We start from the raw sequence: 21,757 nt of genomic DNA on the forward strand, positions 1-21,757 counted from the left end.
TTGGAGCATGAGCTTTCATGGGTGAATACCCACTTCATTGGATGCATTTGATGCAGGTTTGTTGAGTTGGAAAATGAAGAAGGGGCAGAGAAGGCAGAAAGTGGAGGGCAAGGAAGAAGAGAAGAGTAGCTAGTGCTGCAAGAAGAAGGAAAGAATAAGAATTAATAGTCAGTGGAGATAGCCAGAGTTTGCAGACCCCAGGATATAGGATGACTCGAAGATTATCAGAGAGAAGAAAGACAAGAAGCCAGAAACAACAACAGGAAGGCCAAAGAATCACATCAATACCAGGAAGAAACAGGTCTATGTGATTGGTGAGTCTCAACTAAGAATAACAGACAGGCTTGTCACCACAGCTGATACAGAAAACAGAAGAATGTGTTGTCTTCTGGGAGCTAAGACACGGGATGTGGAACTGAGGCTGAAGAGGATCCTAATGGGAGTAGGAAAGAATTCACTGATTGACCTTCACATGGGAATAAATGATACTGCTAGGTTCTCACTGGAACACATCAAGGGAGACTATGCCAGGCTGGAGAAGATGCTTAAAGAAATGGGAGCTCAGGTGAGCTTCAGTGGGATTCTACCTGTCCTCAGAGGAGGAGAACAAAGTCAAGACAAGATTATGATGATCAACAGATGACATGGGCAGTGGTGCTATAAAAATGTCTTTGGGGATGTTCGATCATTGGAAAGCATTCATGGACAGAGGACTGTTCTCATGGGATGGACTCCACTTTAGCAGGGAGGGAAATAGACTTCTGGGATGGAGGTTGGCACCAATGATTAAAAGAGCTTTAAAATTAGGAGTTCGAGGGAGATGGTTGGGAGATGCTCATGTAATCTCCACATCTGATTCTAATACTAACTGGAAGGAAAATCAAGTAACAGAGAATTCAGCAATGGAGAAAAGAACAGCAATGGGTAGGATAACGGACATTAAGAGGAAAGATAGTGCCAAAACCAATTAAGCTAACAGTCAGGTAGGCAATACTGGCAGTGGAATGACTGCACCTAGTTAGATGGGGAATCTGACAAAGACAAGCAGAAACAAATAGGATGTTTGTATACCAATGCAAGGAGTCTGGGTAACAAAATGGAGGAACTAGAACTACGGGTGCAGGAAGTGAAACCAGGTATTTTAGGAATAACAAACATGGTGGAATAGTAGTAATAATTGGAATATTGGTATTGAAGGGTATGTGCTGTTCAGGAAAGATAGAAACAGAAGCAAAAGGTGGAGCGGTAACTATACATATTGATGCTGAGGTACACTGTAAAGAAATTAGAAGTGGTGGAATGGATAAAACAGAATCTATTTGGGTTAAAATCACTTTGGGGAAGAAAGCTGCCAGAGTCTTCTCTCAGACTACAGACTCCCAGGATCCAATTTTGGATATGGATAGAGATCTCTTTAATGTTTTTAATGAAAAAAATACTTCTGGGAATTGTGTGATTATGGGAGACTTTAATTTCCCAGATATAGATTGGAGGACAAGTACTACTAATAATGATAGGGCCTAGATTTTCCTGGATGAGATAGCTGAAATTTATTCACCAAATATTCACCAAACCAAAAAGAAATGATACCATTTTAGATTTGGTATTGGTGAGTACTGAGGACCTCATAGAAGAACTGGTTGTAGGGTAACCTTGGTTCAAGGGATCATGAGCTAATTCAGTTTAAATTAAATGGAAGGATAAATAAAAACAGGAGTGCAACTAGGATCCTTGATTTCAAAGGGCAAACTTTAAATAATAAAGGCATTAGTTAGAGAAGTGGACTGGACTGAAGAATTCAAAGATCTCAGTGTGGAGGGAGCTTGGAATTACTTTAAGTCAAAGTTGCAGTAACTATCTGAAGCCTGCATCCCAAGCAAAGGCAATGAACAAGCATCCCAAACTGGATGAGCAAACATTTCAAACAGATTATTAAGAGACACCAGAGAGCCTACAAGGAATGGAAGATGGAAAAAGCAAGGACAGCTACCTCTTGGAGATCAGAAAGTACAGGGGAAAAGTGAAAACTGCTAAAAAAAAACAGAGTTGGACCTTGCAAAGGAGATTAAAACCAATAGTAAAAGGTTCTTTAGCACTAAAAAGAAAGAAAACAAGGAAAGAAAAAGTGGGACCGCTAAACACTGTGGATAGGATGGAGACTGAAGATAATCTAGGCATGGCCCAACACTTAAACAAATACTTTGCCTCAGTTTTTAATAAGGGTAATGAGGAGTTTAGGGATAGTGGCAGGGTGGCTAATGGGAACAAGGATATGGAAGTAGAAATTAACACAACCGAGGTGGAAGTCAAACTTGAACATCTTAATGGCACCACATCAGGGGACCTGGATAATCTCCATGCAAGAATATTAAAGGAACTGGCACATGAAATTGCAAGCCCAATATTAAGGATTTTTACTAAATCTTTAAACTCGGTCGTCGTACCCTATGACTGGCAAATTGCTCTTATAGTTCCTATTTTTCAGAAATGGGGTGAGAGAGGAAGTGATCCAGAAAACTATAGACCTGTTAGTTTAACCTCAATTGTATGCAAAGTCTTGGAACAAATTTTGAAAGAGAAAGTAGTTAAGGACAAAGATAAATGGTAATTGAGATAAAATACAACATAGTTTTACAAAAGGCAGATTGTGCAAGACCAACCCAATTTCTTTCTGTGAGACAATTACTGCATTTCCTTTGTCTAAAAAATCAGTTGATCTAATCTACCTGGACTTTAGTGAGGTGTTTCATACAGTTCCTTATGCCTTTGTGCAGGGGTGCACCAGCATCTCCTGCTTGAAGTAGTTTCCATCATATAAGGGTTTACAATTTTGTTCAATGGCTTGCAGCACCCCCACCATAAAAATTGTTCCAACACTATTTTTCACATGGGAAATTTGTTAAATTTGAGATGGGGTTTAATATGAGAGTTGAAAGGTAAATAATAAACTGGTTAAAGGGGGGGACTACAGTGGGTCATGCTGAAAGGTGATCTATCAGGCTAAAGGGAATTTCTCAGGGACCTGTCTTTGGACCTATCTTATTTAACATATTTATTAATCACATTGGCAAAAAAAGTGGGAGTGTGCTAATAAAATGTATGGGTGACACAAAGTTGGGAGGTATTGCCAATATGGAGGAGGACCAGAATATCATACAAGAAGACCTGGATGACCTTGAAAACTGAGTAATAGAAATAGAATACTATTTAATAATATGAAGTGCAAGAGATAAGGAGGTGTTTGTACCATTATAAAAGACACTGTTGAGACCTCATCTGGAATATTGTGTGCAATTCTTTTAAGAAGGTTTAATTCAAATTGGAACAGGTGCAGGGAAGGGCTACCAAGATGATAAGAGGATGACAGGAGATTCAAAGAGCTTGGCTTGTTTAGTCTAACCAAATGAAGTCTGATGGGAGATACGATTGTTCTCTATAAATATATCAGAGGGATAAATACCAGTCAGAGAGAGGAGTTATTTAAGTTAAGCACCAATGTTGACACAAGGACAAATAAATATAAACCAGCCATCAACAAGTTTAGCCTTGAAATTAGACGAAGACTTTTAACCATCAGAGGAGTGAAATTCTGGCACAGTCTTCCAAGGAGAGCAGTGGGGGCAAAAAACCTAACTGGTTTCAAGACTGAGCTTGATAAGTTAATGGAGGGGATGGTATAATGAGACGGCCTGCAATGGCATCTAGTTGATCTGTGACTGCTAGTAGCATATATCTTTCATAGCCAGTGATGTGACACTAGATGAGGAGAGCTCTGAGTTACTACACAGAATTCTTTCCGAGCTGTCTGGCTGATGGGTCTTGATGAAATTCTCAGGGTCCAACTGAGATGATCATGATGGTCCCTTCTGACACTAAAATCTATGAGTAAGCAGCATCATGGGATAGCCACCTCAAGTGCAAACCTGTCTGGACTCTATGCCAATGCTACATGACTATTCTTAGCTCACTAGCTTGATGAGAGTTAGTATGAGTTTGTCTACCTGAACTGGGAATCGCACCCCTAGCTCCAAGTGTAGATGTAGCCATAGCTGCAAACCCTTTCTTGGTGTTAGGCACCTATGCTATTTTAGCAAGAAGCCAGGGCAGGAGGAAGCACTTCCATTACTATCAGCCCCATGGGGAAAGTACTCACCTGGGACATGGGAGACTGCCACTCCCATCTGAGGAGGAAGAAGAGATTTGAATTGTGCTCTACAACCTGTCAGATAAGTGCCCTAACCACTGGGGCTATAGGATAGTCTGACATAGTGACTCCTTCAATCTGATAAAGATGTTCCTTTGTGGATAAATAATTGGATGAGACAGAAAGAGAGCAGTGGATCTGGGATCCAGTTCCCCTACTCAAATGCCTTTTTAAATTATTGTGCTAGAGCATTCATATGAGAAATAACAAAGCCAAGTTTAAATCCTTTCTGACTGTCAGATGGAGGGGCAGACCTGGATGAGGGGTCTCCTATATCCCATATGAGTACCATAACCACTGAGCTAAAAGTTATGTTGCAGGTCCTTTCCCACCCCTTAAGTTTTGTGTAAGCTTTGCTATAGGGGCTGGATGTGGTAGGCAAGCTCTGATAAAGCCTACTGGATCCAGTCCTGTAAGTGAGTTAGTGGAAGAATGCCTATCTTCCCCAGTTTGTGTATGGCTCTACGGGGTGCCTGGAGGCCTCATGTGGGGCTGCAGTGTGTATGTGTAGAAGCAGAAACATGCTTAGGAAACGTTTACTGCAAAAAACGTAGGCACTGAGTGAGTTTAGGCACCTACAGGGTTTAGGGGAAAGTCTGCAGGTGTTTTGTGAATCCTAGCAGGGTCTGATTCTAGGATTTAAATGCCTAGAGTGGGAGTCAGGCACCTAAATCCTTTTGTGAATCTAGCCTGAGTGTTTATTTGCAATACGAATGATCTTTACATATTTTAGGTTCATGTTTGAGGTGGGTGTTGTAACTTCCCCTAATCTTCTCATGAATAAACTGTACCAAAGTTCATAGTTCTAATGGCAATCAGGGAACTCATTCTAAATTCAAAGGAAAACTCAAATCCCCAAAACACCACATCAAACTAATATCAAATAATATTGTTTCTGCAATATATTAGTTTTAATTACTCTTAAATTCCCCAAGATGCCAAAATGACTGGAGTATTTTCGACAATAAAAGGACATCTATGAAATCATTTACATCAGTTCTGTCAGTGAATACAAAATAATGTATCTGTGATTTGTGTACTATTTGATTAAGTCCCCAATCCTGCAATGTTTAGCATTCTATGTTAGTAATTCTACAGTAATTTTTAGAGACTTCCATTAAATTTTTATCAAACTTTATTGATTTTGTGGCTAATAAATTCTATACATTTTTTCCATAAAGACTTGTACTTTGTTCCTCATCAGTGCAATAGAAATAGGTTCAAATCAGAACACCAGATCCAACCGCTCACAAATTCTTAAGTGAGGCCAATCTCCGTTAAAGGAATCCGAACAGGAAAACCAGATTTGAATGCTCTCAGGTCTAGTCCAAACTTCTTGATTCAGGCCCATCTCTAATGACAAGAACTGGCAGACTTTCTGACTGAACACAAACTACAAGTTGTATATAATTTTTATGTAATATTTCTGTCTCAATTTTTTGTTAAATATTTTATGTCTTGTTTTATGTAATTAATGTTGTGATATAATCAATTAATAGCACTTAGCTGTGATAATGAATAATAGTTGGGAATAGTGCATGTCAATAGCTCAGTGCACTGAAACTTCTTCAAAAAGTGAACATTTGTAAATATACATTTTGAAAATATCTGTATCACAGTGGAATTGGATTAATTGACTCAGTAAATCTGACTAATCTGAACAATGTACTTTTTATTTGATTAGTTGTCTCATTAAAAAGATCATGTCACCAGTTTATTTTCACAAGCAGCATTGATTCCTAGTTATGATAGTTTGTATATTCTTTTCTTTCCTTCCCTTTCTTTTCTCCAGAAAATGTGTACTCACCTTCTGTGTCTCCAGCATTTATACAACACAGTCACTGTAGTATTTAGTTATGGTTCTATCGTACGTGATACTTTTTTGCTCTGGCAAAACCTTATTGCATATTTCTGTGTTGTCTTGAGTGTTTTCTGAGATCAAACAATGCAAAGTTAAATTATTATATGAATTCAACCCTGCATTATTTGCATGCCCAAAATCTCAACTTGATGTCATTGCAATTTAATGAATGAATGTACCATCCGGTCCTGTATGACTTTCTATTGGTGAATGTCGCAGTGTGATCTAGTGGCTGGGACATTGGACTCAGAAGACCTAGGCTTTGTCATGGATTGGTTGGGAGACCTAAGGCAGATCATTTCCCGTGTGTCTGTTCTGCCACCAGTAAAATGGGGACAATGATGCTAATTTCCTGTGTAAGGTGTTTTGAGATCATTGCCTTATATAGCACTCACTGAATGCTGGGAGAAGTACTAAGGAGAAGAGCAAAGGGTATGTACCTGATACTCCTTTCCATAAGCAAATGTGTATAGAGTAGGTCAGTAGGTGCAGAGGATGGATATAGCTATGGTTCTGTCTCCCTACACATACAGGCCAGCAAAGCAAGAGTGGTGCGTCAGCTGTACCTCAGAAGAGGTGGAGTAACTTACTCCCTCTTCCAGAGCAAGTTAGGGGATTGGGGAAGAGTTCTGAATTATAGTTCTTTAATGATGCTTAAGCTAAGTGCCATAGCTAAGCCTGAAGGCTTGCTCTGAGTTGAGGGTCTTGAGTTATTGTTTATTGTTTTTGTTAGCTATTACAATCCATTTACTATTGTAAAATGATTTTTACTGCACCCAATATTCTATTAGATGATTTATGAATCAAATGGAAAAAATGAAATGCCCACATACAAGAAATAAATTTACATATAATTAGTAACTCAGGTTTTTTTTAAGTTGTCAAAGCATTTGCTCGTTTTGTAAAGAATCTGTAGTAATACTTAGTATAATATCAGTACATTAAGTAAAAATTGTGCAGTATTATTTTGAATATTATTTTTATTGAGGTAGTCAACTACTTTAAAATGTTAAGAAATTATAAATTCAAAATTTCCCATGAAGTTAAAACTAAGTAAGTCAGATACTTAATATTGTGATGAAGTTCTTCCTCTAGCTTGGTGGGTCCTGTACTTATTGGTAGATTTGCTCACCTCAGTGATCTTCCCCACAGTCTGGGTCAACTCTTCCTGTGTCTGATCAGGAGTTGGGAGGTTTGGGGGGAACCCGGGCCCACCCTCTACTCCAGGTTCCATCCCAGGGCCTGTGGATTGCAGCTGTCTATAGTGCCTCCTGTAACAGCTGCAAGACAGCTACAACTCCCTGGGCTACTTCCCCATGGCCTCCTCCCAACACCTTCTTTATCCTCACCACAGGACCTTCCTCCTGTTGTCTGAAAATGCTTGTACTCCTTAGTCCTCCAGCAGCACTCCCTCTCACTCTCAGCTCCTTATGCCTCTTGCTCCCAGCTCCTCACACACACACCACAAACTGAAGTGAGCTTTTTAAACCCAGGTGCCCTAATTAGCCTGCCTTGATTGGCTGCAGGTGTTCTAATCAGCCTGTCTGCCTTAATTGGTTCTAGCAGGTTCCTGATTACTCTAGTGCAGCCCCTGCTCTGGTCACTCAGAGAACAGACGCCTGCTTCTCCTGTGGCCAGTACTGACTCTTCCTTCTACCACTCTGCTGTAGAGGAAGGAGGGAGAGGGCTGCTTCTGCTGCTGCTGCTGTTCCTGCTGGGCGCTGGGCCCTCGCTGCTGCTGTTCGTGCTCCTGCTGCTTCCCTGGCTGGGCTAGACACCACCACCTACCCCTCTCTCTGCTGTCTGTTTGCTGGCTGGCTGGTGGTTCCCCCCCCACCTCAGTTACTGCTGTTATTCCACCTACAGCCCCTTGGGGGGGTGCTGGCCTGCTTCCCAGAGAAGAGGGGAGTAAGGGACCCCAGCTCTTGTTGCTGAGACCACCACCCTCTGAGCGGGGTCCCTCCTGCCTGAACGCCAGACCACCACCACCTGGAGCTGCTGGGCCTACTGTGGCTGTTGCTGGGGAGCTGTTGGTGCCCGGAGGAGGAGAGGAAGGAGAAGAGGACCACCCGCTGCTGGAGACAGTATGAAGACCACTGTGGAGGGGGCTTTTCTGGACTGAGTCTTTTTCAAACTGTGCTCTTGTGGTGGGGGTTTGGACTGTGTCCTCTGGGGCACCGGGGGTGTGGCGTGGAGCCTGTCCCCAGTCCATCCGTGTCCCCCTTCGCCCCCACCACCATCGTTGCCCCCTCCACCACCCCCGCTGGCTGTTTTCCTTCTGCTTTGGACTCCTGCCTCTGGGACTGAGCTGCTCGCCTGGCTCACCACGCCCACTTCCACCATTTGGGCCTGCAGCAGCAGCAGCCAACCATTGACTTTTTGGCACAAGTGCCTGTGGGTGCACCACCTCCCCTCTCATACTGGACTGACCCCCTCCCCTTTGCCACATTTGTTCACCCCACCTATTTCCCTCTGCTGCCTGATAGTTCTGCCCCGGCCCTGTAGCTGTCCCCGTAGTCCCTCTACCCCAATCTCAGCTCGCCCTTTCCCCCCACTCTGTGCTCCCCCAGCCCTGATCGGTTCCCCCCCATGCACCCACGCCCCCTCTCAGGCGCTTGTGCCCTTCCCCATTTGGTTTCCCCTTGTTTACTGCACTCCCCCCTCTGCCGTTGCCCCCCCGCTCCCCTAGTGCAACTGGAGGAGCCGGAACCCCCCTCTGCGTTGGTGACCTGCACCAATCCCACCCGTAGTCCTTGGTTGCTCCCTACGCCCCTTTAGCCTTCCCCTTCTGGCGCCCTCCTCCCCTGCCTGCAGCCTAGCGGGGAAGGGTGGCCGCCTCCTCTCCTTCCCCTCCCCTCGCTGTTTGTCCCCCTCCCTGCTCTCGTTATGGCAGGGGATGCGGCGGGGGAGACCCCTCGCGATGCTCCCACTACCCCTCCTCCACCTGCCCCCGTGTCCACTGCCCAAGCCTCTACCTCGACCGCCGCTGCTGATCCACCTACCACCGCCCCTGCTGGGGCACTGGCGGCAGCGAGTACTGGGGAGACCTCCGTTGCTGCCACGTCTCTCGCCCCTTCTGATTCGGGGGGAGCCCCCCCAGCCGGTGGGAAGAGTCGGGGTGGGAAGAAGGGTAAGGGCCCCGCTAGAAAGGCCAGGCCCTCCATGGCGGAGACTGCCCCCGTTGCCGCAGCCCCGCTACTGGCTGCGGCGTCCCTCCCCGCTGTTCCCTCCACCAGCTCTGCAGGTGTCCCTCCCCCGGCCCCCAGGGCGTACGCCCAGGTGGTGGCGGCCCCCCCGCCTGCCGCTGCTCCTCCGCCCGCTGCTTCCGCCAACATCTACAGCGGCCGGGGCCCCTTTCCCACTTTGACCAGGAAGCACGGCATCCGTTGCCTCCTGGTGCCCGCCTTGCCCCACGTGGAGACCTACGTGCGGGCGTTGGCCAGGGTAGTGGGGCCCACGGCCATCGTGGCGGCCTCCAAAATGTACGGGAAGGTGGTCTTCTTCCTGGCATCGGAGGCTGCCGTCCAGGAGGCGGTAGAGACGGGCCTGGCGGTGGGGGGCGTGTTCGTCCCCCTGGAGCCATTAGAAGACCTGGGGGTCCGCTTGATCTTGACCTCCGTCCCTCCCTTCCTGCCCAATGCCGCCCTGCTGCCCGCCCTTTCTGCCCTGGGACGCCCCATCTCTGTCATCAGCCCTCTCCCCTTGGGCTGCAAGGACCCCGCCCTCCGTCATGTTCTCTCGTTCCGCCGGCAAGTGCAGCTTCAACTGCCGCCGGCGGCGCGTGGCGGAGAGGTGCTCGAGGGGTCCTTTCTGGTCCCTTACCAGGGAGCCCACTACCGGGTGCATTACTCAACGGGGGAGGCCCGGTGCTACCTCTGCCGGGCGATGGGGCACGTCCGGAGGGACTGTCCCTTGGCCCAGCACGGAGGAGCGTCCGGGACCCCCGAGCCCCGGCAAGGCGCCGGCCCTGTCATCGCCGGTCCCCCTAGCTGCCCGGCACCCGAAGCTGCCCCTCCTCCTCCTTCTCGGTCCACCTCTGTGGAGGAGGGTGTGGCGGGGCTACCGCCGGCCGTGGGAGAGGGCTCGTCCCAGGGGGAATCCTCCCCGGTTTCTGCTGTCCCACCACTGCCTCCTCGAGTCCCTGAGCCATTGACCTTGCCCCCCGAGCCGACCCCTGTTAGCCAGCCCCCGGATGATGCCATGGAGGGCTGGTCCTTAGTGCAGGGGAAGCGGGGCAAGCGGAAGGCTCGAGTTTCTTTACATACTTCGGATTCGGAGGCCCCCCGGAAGAGCAGGAAGGGGGGCGCCGATGTCGAGTCTTCCGCCTTGTCCCCTGATGACTCCCAGTTTGTGGTGCCGGCTGGGGATGCCGTGGCAGCACCGGAAGGTGACACCGCCCCTCCTCCGGGGTCCCTTTCCGTGGATGCCCCCGAGGGAGCCTCTCTCGCCCCCTGCCCACTTGGCGCCTCTGAGAGCGCCGTGGTGGGTATCGCCTCGGGTGCTGGCGGGGAGGGCCCTGGGGTGGTGGACTGTGATCTCCCTCCCATCTACGCAGAAATCGAGGCCCTGGGTTTGACCCCGGTCACGCAGGGGGAGGACGACCCTCTGCCGGCGGGCCTCGATCTGGGCGACCTCACTACATCCCCCCTGTCCCTGGGTTCCCTTCCCCTACCCGCTGTCTCTGCTCCCACCTCTGAGGGTCCCCTGGAATCTTCCCTCGACTCGGCTGTGGGTGGCACTCTGTTGGCTGCTGCCGAGCCCCTTGGGGCGACGGCCAGTGCCCCGCTGCCGAGACCCGCTTCCCAGGGGGTGTCCCTCTTGGGTGTGGAGGACCCGCCCTCCTTCCTCAGCGGGGACCCCATTGACCACCATCTCTCTCTGGGTGCCGAGGCTGCCGCACGTGCCACAGTGGCTGAGCCCGGCATCGTTAGGGGTCCCCTGCCCACTTCCCAGATCCTTGAGCCTGGCCAGGAGGAGCCACCTTCTGGCGTCTCACCTATGGAGGCTCCGGATCCTGCCTCTACCTCCTTCCCGGATTCTCTCCCTGATCTCCGCCCTACTCCTGTTGCCTCTGTCCTTGTCCCCCCCACTTCCTGTGATGCCAGTGCCGCCCCTGGCAATACCTCCCAGGGAGCGGGTTCACTAGTTCTTTCCTGTCCCGACCCCCCAAGGGCTGCTGTTCTCCTTCCACCGCCCCTTCTTGAATCCGAGAGCGGGGCGGGTCGTGTGGCGTCGGTCCATCTGCTGCCACGTTGGGGATCTGCCCCCTGCCTACCCGCCTTGGTGGGCCACGGGGCTGTGACGGGGGCCCCACTGGGGGCCAGTCATCGATCAGTGACCCCACCCCCCCATGCGCTGAGGGAGGAGCTGCGGGAGTTCCTTGAGGACGTCCGTGGCTCCCGGAACAAAGTCCATCTTGCGCTCCAGCGGTGGGGGGATTTCCATCAGGTCCTCCGGGCCGCGAGGGCCCTCATGGGGGAGGGTAGGAGGACCGGGAAGCAGGCCGCCGCGGCCTACCGGCGGGTCCGTGTCTTCCGTGACTCCTTACTCACCTTCGGGGTTGGTCACGGATTGCTGCGTGGCCTGCCAGAGGCTGTGGGCGTGTCTGCCAGCGAGGATCCCCCCCAGCCCTCCTCATGGCGCCGATCATCCTTGCCACCTTAAACACCCGAGGCTGTAGGATGGGTCTCCGCAGGAGCCAGGTGCTCTCCTTCCTCCGGGAGGGGGGGGTACTCTGTGGTTTTCCTGCAGGAGACCCATATGGATCCGGCCGCTGAAGCTAGCTGGCGGCTGGAGTGGGGGGATGGGGCCTACTTTAGCCACTTCTCTGTCTGCGCGGCTGGAGTGGCGACCCTGTTCTCCCCCGACCTACGGCACGAGGTGCTGGGGGTCGCCGAGGCTGTGCCGGGTCGCCTGCTGCACCTCCGGGTCCGCATGGAGGGGCTTGTGGTTCATCTCGTCAACGTTTACGCCCCGACATCGGCCCCGGAGAGGCTCCGTTTTTATCAGCAGGCATCCGCCTTCCTTGGCTCCCTGGACCCTCGTGAGTGCCTGGTCCTGGGAGGGGATTTTAACACCACCCTCGAGGAACGGGACCGCTCGGGGACCGAGCAGTGCCCGGCAGCTGCGGACGTCCTCCGGGAGATTGTCGACCGCCACTCCCTGGTGGACGTCTGGCGCGACCACCACCCAGACGACGTCTCGACGTTCACCTTCGTCCGGGTGGAGGCCCATCGGTCGTGCCACTCCCGGCTGGACCGTATTTACTTGTCACGTTTCCACCTTTCACGGGCCCACTCCTCCAGCGTTCGGCCGGCCCCCTTTTCGGATCACCACCTTGCCACCGTGACGGCCTCTCTCTGCGCGGAGAGGCCGGGGCCGGCCTATTGGCACTTTAATAATAGTTTGCTGGAGGATGCGGGCTTCGTGGCGTCCTTCCGGGAGTTCTGGCTGGCCTGGCGAGGGCAGAGGCATGCCTTTTCCTCGGCGCGGCGGTGGTGGGATCTGGGGAAGGTGCGCGCCCGGCTCTTCTGCCGTGACTACACTCGGGGTGCCAGCCGACAGAGGGATGCGGCGATAGGGCAGTTGGAGCGGGAGGTCTTGGAGCTGGAGAGGCGTCTGGCCATCAACCCCGAGGATCCATCCCTCTGCGGAGCGTGCCGGGAGAAGCGGGAGGAGCTCCGGGCCCTCGAAGACCATCGGGCCCGGGGTGCTTTTGTTCGATCCCGCATCCACCTCCTTCGGGAGATGGATCGCGGCTCCCGCTTCTTCTACGCCCTGGAGAAAAGGAGGGGGGCCAAGAAGCACGTCACCTGCCTCCTGGCGGAGGACGGCACCCCCCTCACGGATCCGGCGGAGATGTGCCAGAGGGCCAGGGCCTTCTACGCCACTCTTTTCTCCCCGGATCCAACCGATCCTAACGCTTGCAGAGTGCTCTGGGACGGGCTCCCGACGGTCAGCACGGGCGACCGGGACCGGCTAGAGCTGCCTCTCACTCTGGCCGAGTTCTCGGAGGCCCTCCGTCACATGCCCACCAATAAATCTCCGGGCTTGGACGGGCTGACCGTGGAGTTCTACCGCGTGTTCTGGGACGTCCTCGGCCCAGACCTGGTCACTGTCTGGGCTGAGGCTTTGCATAGCGGGGTCCTCCCTCTCTCGTGCAGGCGAGCCGTGCTGGCCTTATTGCCGAAGAGGGGGGACCTCCGCGACTTACGGAATTGGCGTCCCGTCTCGCTCCTCAGCACGGACTACAAAATTGTTGCGAAGGCCATCTCGATGCGGCTAGGGTCCGTGCTGGCGGACGTGGTCCATCCAGACCAGACCTACACCGTCCCGGGCCGCACCATCTTTGATAACTTGTATCTGGTCCGGGACCTTCTGGAATTGGGGTGTAGGGATGGTCTGTCGTTCGCCCTCCTGTCCCTGGATCAGGAGAAGGCGTTCGACCGGATGGATCACGGGTATCTCCTGGGCACTCTGCGAGCGTTCGGCTTCGGACCCCTGTTTGTGGGTTTTCTGCAGGTGCTGTACGCTTCTGCGGAGTGTCTGGTCAGGCTCAACTGGACCCTGACTGAGCCGGTCAGCTTCGGGCGGGGAGTGCTGCAGGGTGCCCCCTCTCGGGCCAGCTGTACGCTCTGGCGATCGAGCCCTTCCTCTGTCTCCTCCGCAAGAGGTTGACGGGGTTGGTGCTTCAGGAGCTGGGGCTGCGGCTGGTCCTGTCGGCATACGCTGACGATGTGCTCCTCGTGGTCCAGGACCCGGGCGACTTGGCGCGGGTGGAGGCTTGCCAGGCTGTGTACTCGGCGGCCTCCTCCGCCCGGGTCAACTGGGTCAAGAGCTCTGGCCTGGTGGTCGTGGACGGGTGGCAGGCGAGCTCCCTCCCACCTGCGCTTCAGGCCATCCGGTGGAGCGCGGGTCCGCTGCTCTATCTCGGCGTTTACCTTTCTGCCACGCATCCGTCTCCGCCGGAGAACTGGCAGGATTTGCAGGGCAGGGTGACGGAGCGGCTCCGGAAATGGACAGGACTACTCCGGTGCCTCTCCCTTCGGGGGAGGGCACTGGTGCTTAATCAACTGGTCCTGTCCATGCTCTGGTACCGACTCAACACCCTGGTCCCGGCCCCGGGTTTCCTGGCCAACCTCCGGACGGTGATTCTGGAGTTCTTTTGGCCGGGGACGCACTGGGTCTCTGCAGGGGTCCTCCACCTGCCCCTGGAGGAGGGGGGGCAGGGCCTGCAGTGCTTACGCGCTCAGGTCCATGTCTTCCGCCTCCAGGCCCTGCAGAGGCTCCTGTTTGGTGCGGGTAGTCCGGCGTGGAGCGTATTGGCGCACGCCTTCCTCCGCCGCTTCCGAGGGCTCCGATACGACCGGCAGCTCTTTTACCTCCATCCGAGAGGTCTTCCGCGAGACCTCTCCGGGCTGCCGGTCTTCTACCAAGACCTCCTCCGGACCTGGAAGCTCTTTTCAATGACCAGGTCCGTGGCGGCCACCGTGGGGGTTGACCTCCTCGCGGAGCCCCTGCTACACAATCCCCAGCTTCGTGTGCAGGTGGCGGAGTCCCCCACGGTGTGCCAGAGGTTGGTCTCGGCAGGAGTCACCAGGGTCGGAGACCTCCTGGACTACGACCGGGGAGACTGGCTGGATCCCCTGACGCTCGCTCAGCGCATGGGGCTCTCCAGACCTCGTACTCCCCAGCGCGTACTTCAGGAGGTGAAGGCCGCTTTACTGCCCGCTGCTCGGGCTTACCTCGACCGGGTCCTGCGAGAGGGCACGCCCCGCCCACCCTCCACCCCAGGCCCCGTGGACATTTTTATCGGGCCCCTGCCCCGTGGACCCGATCGGCCCCCTCACCCTTTCACTGCCAGCCGGCTGCATGATCTGCAGCCGGTTTTGTTCCAGACCGCGCCACGGAAACATCTGTACTCGCTCGTGCTCCATACCCTTCACTACCTCACCCTCGCGTCCCGCCCCGATACCAAATGGCGGGACCTCCTGCCGCCTCTCGAGGGTGAGGAGCCCCGGTGGGCCAGCTTGTACTCTGCCCTGGTCCCGAGGCCCGCCGGGGATATCAGTTGGCGGCTCCTTCACGGAGCCGTGAGCACGGGCGTGTACTTGGCGCGGTTCACATCTGTCCCTAGCACCTGCCCTTTCTGTGGTGAGAAGGAGACCTTGGCGCACGTTTATTTGGAGTGCGCCAGGTTGCAGCCCCTGTTCCAGCTCCTCCTGAATATTTTCCTGCGTTTTTGGTTGCACTTTTCCCCTCACCTTTTTATCTACACGCTCCCCATCCGTGGCCCCACGAAGTCGCGGGATCTCCTTCTCAACCTCCTCTTGGCCCTGGCCAAACTGACCATCTACAACACCAGGGAGAGGAGGTTGGCCGACGGGATTTCCTGCGACTGTGGGGCCTATTTCCGTTCCTCCGTCTGCTCTCGCATCCGGGCAGAGTTCCTCTGGGCGGCGTCCACTGGCTCCCTTGACGCCTTCGAGGAGCAGTGGGCGTTGTCCGGGGTTCTCTGCTCAGTGTCCCCATCGGGTTCCCTTCGTTTAGCCCTATGACCTCACTCCCGATCCTGTTTTTTTTCATTAGTTGTCCCCCGTAATTATTTGGTGTCCCAGACCTGTGGGTCCTCCCCTTAGGCTGGGGGAAGGCCCTTTAGTAGTGGGCGGGCTTCGCCCGCCCACCCCCGCTGGATGCCAATAGGACCAGTATATTTGCCCTCGGCCAGACTCCTGTACCCTACTAGTCTGAGTCTGTCACAATATGTAATACAAATTATTACAAATTACTTAGAATTATTCTTTTACTTTCATAAGAAATTAAACTATTAATTTAAAATAATTAATTTGCTTTGGTAAAATGCTTCATATTCAAGAATAATTACTGCATAATATAACATATAAGGGTCAGAAACACAAAACCAGTCAGAGCATTTACAAAGCAGCACCATAAAACACACTGTGAAACTTGTATTACAACCTTATGAGTAACCAACAGAAGCTTCAACTTAATTGGGCTCTAGCAGTAGAAACTGACTTCTACATTAAGGAATCTCATTACAGTTACAGTCACTGGCCTACTTTTCAGTTCTTTGATGGAAGCTGTTATAAATACTTTCTAGAATCCCAACACATAAAAATGGCAGCATTTTGTGAGCAATAAATTGTTAGAACTGTCTGTAACTGTGTGCAAGGAAACATTCAGGATTCATAGTTCAAGGCGGATTTTTCACTTTTTCCAAGTTTTATACAAAACCATGTCATGTGTGAGATCAGTTTTGGCTGTAGAATTTGTAAGCTCATCTGGGGAATCTAAGAAGGATAATCTTAGAAATTAATTGTAGAAGAATTAGCTATAGTACTCAGGGATGGCCATGGTTTATGAATACATTAGCCACCAATAAGACAGTTATCTGCAACCACTATACAAGTATGGGACCAGAGAGGGAAAGGAATGAAAGGAACAAGAGCTAGAATAAAGCAGTTGGAAGCACCAGAGGGAGAAAACGGGAACGTTTGCAGGACCATGGAAGTATCTACTGGGTGAAAAAAAAGTGTTCCTTGTTAGGTCCCTCTTGTTGACTGTTCTTGGTGCTATTTAGGTGCCTAGCTTTCTTATAACTGGTCCCCTTCAATTTACCTGCAATTAGATCAATCTATAAAATCTTAATCTAAATTTTGTCTATCAGTCCTTGAACTCCAGGGCTTGCAGTTTTGTTTTGTGTCCTTGTCAGTTTCTTACAGGCAGTCTGGCAGGGAGCTATTGCCCCTCTGCTATTCCAGACATTTTCTGCTTTCCTTTTCCTCTCTGTTCTCCCTGCTTTGTAGCCAAGCTTGTTTTCCTTTATTGGTCCCAGCTGTGGGTGCATGCCCATATGGTTGACAGTTCTGGCAGCTGTGTGGGGGTGTGGTCTCCTGATTGCCTCTCTCCTCTTCCTAGGATCAGTATGGGGTTTGTAAGCCCCATTACAGTCCCTCATATCTGGATCAGCATTCCCCCACTTTGTTTCATTTTTACAGTCTGTGACTAGCCTTAGGTCTATGCAACACATTTAGATGTGTAGAACACAATGCAGACACCCCTTCCCAAGCCACAGTGCTATCCCTGATTTCTGACCCTGGCCTAGGACCTGCAGGAGGTGGTCTTCGATAGTTGCATTTCAGCTGCAGCTCCTGGTTCACAGTTCAGCCTGCTCCCTTCATCTTACAGAACTCTCAAAGAAAAGTCCATTTTTTAGCATAATCACAGAAGAAATTATTATTTCACCAACCACACATATTAAATAAAGGATAGACATAGGTGCCAGCTTCCAATTGTCCCAGTCAGCCCCATTCCCCACCTTACCCCATCCTCCAAGCCCTTACCCCACTCTTCTCGCCCCTGCTCTGCCCCTAGCTCTACTCTTACTCCCCTGTTCTCCCTATACCCCACCCCTCAGCTCCCCTGCTCCCTGCCTCTTTCCGCTCCCTCCCTGAGTGTGCCCCATCCCTGCTCCTTCCCCTTCCTCCCAGAGCCTCCTGCATGCCGCAGAACAGCTCATCGCAGCGGCCGGGAAGTGCTGGGCGAGATGGGAAGGAATTGATCGGTGGGGCAGCCGGCAGGAGGCGCTGGGGGAAGGAGGGAGCTTGGCTACCGGTGGGTACTAAACACCCAATAATATATTAGAGTTGGTTCCTACGAGGATGGCCCAGGATGAGAAGTTGCTGCCTACTTGGGCTGTCTTTCACAGCTGCATCTTTATCTCAACCACAGGTCAAAGGCATCTCTCACTCCACCATGGCCCTCTATTACTTTTCCACATCCAGGTGGCTGATTGTAAAGACTTAGACAGCCTTTATGCTTGTGGCAGCAGCTCATTCCACTCCACAGTGATATTCTGTTGCTGCTGCTATTGCCTGAATGCCACAATTTGGCACTAGCAGCCCGCCTGCCAGCTGAGAAATGCAACTTACTCCCTGATGAATGGTTGGTCAAGATTAATCTTTCAGAGGTTTTCTTAATTTTTTGTGCTTTTTGTGAGATTGTTTACTACAAAGTGTGACAAAGTTCCTCCTCTACCTTGGTGGGTCCTGCACTTATTGGAAGATTTGCTCACCTCAGTGATCTTCCCCACAGTCTGGATCAACTCCTCCTGTGTCTGATCAGGAGTTGGGAGGTTTGGGGGGAACCCGGGCCCACCCTCCACTCTGGGTTTCAGCCCAGGGCCCTGTGGGTTACAGCTGTCTATAGTGCTTCTTGTAACAGCTGCATGACAGCTACAACTCCCTGGGCTATTTCCTCATGGCCTCCTCCAAACACCTTCTTTATCCTCACCACAGGACCTTCCTCCTGGTGTCTGATAACACTTGTGCTCTTTAAATCTCCAGCAGTACACCCTCTCACTCTCAGCTCCTTGTGCCTCTTGCTCCCAGCTCCTCACAAGCACTTCCTCTCCTCCTCCCCTGACTGCAGTGAGTTCCTTTTTAAACTCAAGTGCCCTGATTAGCCTGCCTTGATTGGCTGCAGGTGTTCTAATCAGCTTGTCTGCCTTAAATGGTTCTAGCAGGTTCCTGATTACTCTAATGCAGCCCCTGCTCTGGTCACTCAGGGAACAGAAGCCTGCTTCTCCTGAGGCCAGTTCCCTTCTACTGCTCTGCTGTGGAGGAAGGAGGGAGAGGGCTGCTGCTGCTGCTGCTGCTGTTCCTGCTGGGCACTGGGCCCTCAATGCTGCTGCCGCTGTTTCTGCTCCTGCTGGTCCCCTGGCTGGGCTAGACACTGCCACCAACCCCTCTCTCTGCTATCTGCTTACTGGCTGACTAGTAGATCCCCCCCCGCTCGGTTGCTGCTGTTACTCCACCTACATCCCTTGGGGAAGGGGAGCTGCTGGCCTACTTCCCAGAGAGGAGGGGAGTGAGGGACCCCGGCTCTTGTTGCTGAGGACACCATCTGAGCGGGGTCCCTCCTGTCTGGACACCAGACCACCACCACCTGGAGCTGCTGGGGCTACTGTGCCTGTTGCTGGGGAGCTGTTGGAGCCCGGAGGAGGACAAGAAGGAGAAGAAGACCGCCCGCTGCTGGAGACCGCGTGAAGACCACTGTGGAGGGGGCTTTTCTGGACTGAGTATTTTTCGAACTATGCTCTTGTGGTGGGGGTTTGGACTGTGTCTGTTGGGACACTAGGGGTGTGGCATGGAGCCTGCCCCTGGTCCATCTGTGTTCCCTTTCACCCCCACCACCATTGTTGCCCCCTCTACCTCCCCTGCTGGCTGTTTTCCTTCTGCTTTGGACTCCTGCCTCTGGGACTGAGCTGCTCGCCTGCCTCACCGCACCCACTTCCATCGTTTGGGCCTGCAGCAGCAGCAGCCAAGCATTGACTTTTGCACAAGTGCCCATGAGCGCACCCCTCCCCCGCACCCCGGGCTGACCCCTTTCCTTTGCCACATTTGTCCGTCCTGCCTATTTCCCTCTGCAGCCTGATAGTTCTTCCCCAGCCCTGCAGCTGTCCCCGTGGTCCCTCTGCCCCATTCCCAGCTCACCCTTTTCCCCCCTACCCTGTGTTCCCCTAGCCCTGATTGGTCCCTCCCCTCGTGCGCCCATGCCCCCTCCTATGCGCTTGTGCCCTTCCCCATTTGGTTTCCCCTTGTTCACTGCACTCCCCCTCTGCCATTGTCTCCCCTGATCCCTTAGTGCAACTAGAGGAGCCAGAACTCCCCTCTGCGTCGGTGCCCTGAAACCCTCCCACTCCTAGGCCCTTGGTCGCTCCCCACGCCCCTTTAGCCTTCCCTTTCTGGCGCCCTCCTCCCCTGCCTGCAGCCTATCAGGGAGGGGTGGTTGCCTCCTCTCCTTCCCCTCCCCTCGCTGTTTGTCCCCCTTCCCGCTCTCGTTATGGCGGGGGACGCGGCGGGGGAGACCCCTCGTGATGCTCCCACTGCCCCTCCTCCACCTGTCCCCGTGTCCACTGCCCAAGACTCCACCTCGGCCGCCGCTGCCGATCCACCTACTACCGCCCCTGCTGGGGCACTGGTGGCGGCGAGTACTGGGGAGACCTCCACTGCTGCCATGTCCCTCGCCCCTTCCAATTCGGGGGGAGCCCCCCCAGCTGGTGGGAAGGGTCGGGGTGGGAAGAAAGGTAAGGGCCCCGCTAGACAGGCCAGGCCCTCCATGGCGGAGACTGCCCCCACTGCCGCGGCCCCACTACTGGCCGCGGCATCCCTCCCTGCTATTCCTTCCACCAGCTCTGCAGGTGTCCCTCCCCCGGCCCCCAGGGCGTACACCTAGGTGGTGGCAGCTCCCCCGCCTGCTGCCGCTCCTCCAGCTGCCGCTTCCACTACCATCTACAATGGCCGGGGCCCTTTTCCCACTTTGACCAGGAAGCACAGGGTCCGTTGCCTCCTGGTGCCCACGTCGCCCCATGTGGAGACCTACGTGCTGGCGTTGGCGAGGGTGGTGGGGCCCACGGCCATCGTGGCGGCCTCCAAAATGTACGGGAAGGTGGTCTTCTTCCTGGCATTGTAGGCCGATGCCCAGGAGGCAGTAGAGACAGGCCTGGCGGCGGGGGCGTGTTCGTCCCCCTGGAACCATTGGAAGACCTGGGGGTCCACTTGATTCTGACCTCCGTCCCTCCCTTCCTGCCCAATGCCACCCTGATGCCTGCCCTTTCTGCCCTGAGGCGCCCTATTTCTGTCATCAGCCCTCTCCCGTTGGGCTGCAAGGACCCTGCCCTCCGTCACGTCCTCTCGTTCCGCTGGCAAGTGCAGCTTCAACTGCCGCCGGTGGTGCGTGGCGGAGAGGCGCTCAAGGGTTTCATTCTGGTCCCCTACCAGGGAGCCCACTACCGGGTGCATTATTCGACGGGAGAGGCCCGGTGCTACCTCTGCCGGGCGATGGGAAACGTCCAGAGGGACTGCCCCTTGGCTCGGCACGGAGGAGTGTCTGGGACCCCTGAGCCCCGGCAAGGTGCCGGCCCTGTCACCACCGATACCCCTGGCTGCCCGGCACCCGAAGCTGCCCCTCCTCCTTCTCGGTCCACCACTGTGGAGGAGGGTGCGGCGGAGATACTGCCGGGCATGGGAGAGGGCTCACCCCAGGGGGAATCCTCCCTCATTCCTGCTACCCTACCATTGCCTCCCCGAGTCCCTGAGCCATTGCCCTTGCCCCCCGACCCGACCCCTATTAGCCAGCCCCTGGATGATGCCATGAAGGGCTGGTCCTTAGTGCAGGGGAAGCGAGGCAAGTGGAAGGCTCAGGCCCCATTACATCCTTTAGATTTGGAGACCCCCCCCAGAAGAGCAGGAAGGGGGGCACCGATGATGAGCCTTCCGCCTTGCCCCGATGACTCCTGTTCTGTGATGCTGGCTGGGGACACCGTGGCAGCGCTGGAAGGTGACATCGCCCCTCCTCCAGGGTCCCTTCCCCATGAAACCCCCGGGGGAGCCTCTCTCGCCCTCTTTCCATCCGAGGGCCCTGCCAGCACCGAGGTGGGCGTCGCCTCGGGTGCCGGCGGGAAGGGCCCTGGGGTGGTGGACGGTGATCTCCCTTCCATCTACGAGGAGATCGAGGCCCTGGGTCTGACCCCGGTCATGCAGGGGGAGGATGACCCTCTGCCAGCGGGCCTCGATCTGGGCGACCTCACCCCGGTCCCCTTGTCCCCGTGTTCCCTTCCCCTAACAGCTGCTTCTGCTCCTGCCTCTGAGAGTCCCCTGGAATCTTCCATC

This window comes from Gopherus flavomarginatus, chromosome 2, assembly GCF_025201925.1.
Source record: "Gopherus flavomarginatus isolate rGopFla2 chromosome 2, rGopFla2.mat.asm, whole genome shotgun sequence".
Lineage (NCBI taxonomy): Eukaryota > Metazoa > Chordata > Testudines > Testudinidae > Gopherus > Gopherus flavomarginatus.